Genomic DNA, 2,900 nt, shown 5'->3' on the forward strand with positions numbered 1-2,900 from the left:
TTTTATTTATAGAAAAGAAAAGGTTTTCTAGCGCAAGGACGATACGTGCGATCACACATGTGCTAGAATCCTTAAAATATATATTTCATTTTTATTTATAGAAAAGAAAAGGTTTTCTAGCGCAAGGACGATGCATGCGATCACACATGCGCTAGAATCCTTAAAATATATTTTCTTTATTTTTATTTATAGAAAAGAAAAGGTTTTCTAGCGCAAGGACGATGCGTGCGATCACACATGCACTAGAATCCTTAAAATATATTTTTTTTATTTTTATTTATAAAAGTATATTTAAAAAGGTAGATAAATATTTAAAATGGAGGCAAAAGAAAAAAAAGAAAGAAAAAGAAAAATAAAAGATAGATAAATAAATAATGAGAGTAACATAAAAAGTAAAAGATAAAATAAAAAGTAAACTAAAAGGTAAAAGGAAAGGGTGTGGAGGTGCTTAAATAAGAGAAGGGGTATTCAATCCCAATTTAGTTCTAATAACAGATTGGGCCTAAGCCCAAGTAGCAAAAGGGGTGGTAAAAACGAAAAATAGGGGTGTACAAACTAAATTCATTTCTGAAGGCAAGCCCAATTCAAAAGGGGTGGTGAGAGCGAAAATGGGGGTGTAGGAAGTTAACTAATTTTTTAGTTGTCAGAATGGGTTTGAGCCCAAAGAGATGGGGACTGCGGATGGAAGCAAAAGGGGGGTGCAGAGAACAAATGAGCTCAAACCCATTATGCAGTGGCGCCAATTAGTAGCCATGGGGGTGCAGAAGCAAAACCATTTTTCAGCCCAGGCCGGCCCAAGGTCCTAGGTCAGAAACCTTGTAGGGGTTCCTCATTTCATTTTTCACACACTCACATCTGAGACAGAGAGTCCCTCCCAACACCCTCGAGCTCTCCTCCCCCAGGCGGAGGCGCCGCCATCCTCTGCCCTAACCAGTCACTGCTCCGCCGTAGAAAGTGTCGCCGGCGACCACCTTCCAAAACGTCAAAGCCTTCGCGCTACAGCGACATCCGACGCGAACACCATCGTCGCGCGTCTCTCAGCCCAGCCTAGGGCTGGGGTTTTTTAGCCTTGGACGACGCAAGCTGCCGCTCCCCTTCGGCCAGCCACCACCGCGAACCACCGCCGCTCTCAAAACGCCCGCGATCGCCCCACGAGGCCACCACCGGTGACAGCAGCGCCAGCCATGAACCGAAAAACTCCCTCAGCCAAAACTCCCTCACCGCGACCCTCACACATAAGAGATTTAGGAAACCAAGATTGAGTGATCTTCCTCTTCCCGCCGGCAAAGCCAAGCCAGCCACTTCTACTATTCTGTTTCTGAATGGATTCGAATGGGAATGATAGGGATTTGGGGTTGAATCTGATTTGGCTGGTTCTTCTTCCCCTTTTTTTTGGTTTTATTTTTGTGACTTTGTGTAATGCTGATTGAGGGTGATGGCGTTATGCTTGAGTTGGAATGGTGGCGGTTGATGGTAGAAGGATAGTGGTGAAGAAGGTTTGCGTGATTTGAGTCAGCAACGTGCCATGGTGTTGATATGTTTGTGTTTTGGTGATCTTGGATTTCTGTTAGGGTGGTCAGTCAGGGGTTGGTTTTGTGCGTGTGGGTGTATTGAGAATGATGGGTTCGAGTGTCTCGCTGCAGGGGTCAATGGGAAAAGGGTGAGGAGTTCAGGGTGGAATATTGGCTGGTTCCTATTCCTACGGCTTTGTGTTGTGCAGGTTGAAGACGCAGGTTGAGGATGATGGTGTTGATGAAAAGTTCAAGGAGTGGAGATTTTTAACGGGTGAATGGAATGGTTCGAAGGTGATGGTGGATGAAGCCGTGGTGGTATCCCCTGTGTTAGGGGTTATACGTATAGGTCCGGAAGAGAATAGAATGGTGATGACGTTGTGGCCAAGAGAAATGCGATGAAGAGGCACCGTGAACAACTCAGGGAAACTGGGTTATCCTTTCTTTGTAGATGAACTGGATCAAAGTTTGGGACAAACGTAATGTTTTCTGGGTGTTGGCTTTGAATCTTGGCTTTGTTTCGGTTGCAGGTCACACGACAATGGTGGATTGGCCATTAGTGTCATCGGGGGGAAGAGTGATAGCTACACAGTAGCTAAAAGGAGTGTGATGAAAATGGTGATAGGGTTCAGCGAATGACTCGAAGAGGTTGGGCTAGTTTTTTTTGCTCGGTTGTTGACCTCATTGGACATAGGCGACGAAGGAGAAACAGAGGATACCAAGGACAATGATAAAAGGAAGGATTCAAGTCACAGGATCATACACATACACAGCATAATCGATAAAAATCTCTGTAACAGTCACAGCAAGCAATAGCGGCAATGCAACAGTAAGATATTCAAGGGCAAGAACATAGAGTACAAGGAGCCATTACTTACCTCTTGAAGACTCGATTGTCAATGCCAACCTTGCTTGTCCGATGGGTCTCCTTATCCTTCCTAGTGCAGTTCCACCAATTGCTCTCGGAGCTCCTATTCTCCTTTGTAGAATGAATGCTCACGATACCACCGTCCTCTCTCTGGGTAACTTGGTTTTCTTTGCTTGTGATTGTAACAATGATCTCTCTCTGATGTTTTGTTGCTCTCTTTTGGCCACCTCCGCCTGCCACTTTTTCAGTAACGATTTACCCTCTTGCTCTCTGCTCTGCCAAATTCCCAAAACCTCTGCCATGTTCCCCCACAAACCACTTTGTCTCCTCTGAACAAAAAAAAAAAAAAAACCGTTCTCCTTCTCGTTTTGCACACATGGCTTTTTTTCTTTTCTTTTTATTTATTTTTTTTATTATTTTTTTTATTTATTATTTTTTTTAAAACAAGATAAAATATAAGAAAGATAAAACTTAAAAAAACGAAAATTAAAAATTGTAAAGGGAAAAACAAAAATGAAATA

The sequence above is a fragment of the Vigna radiata genome, chromosome 6 (genome assembly GCF_000741045.1).
Source record: "Vigna radiata var. radiata cultivar VC1973A chromosome 6, Vradiata_ver6, whole genome shotgun sequence".
NCBI lineage: Eukaryota > Viridiplantae > Streptophyta > Magnoliopsida > Fabales > Fabaceae > Vigna > Vigna radiata.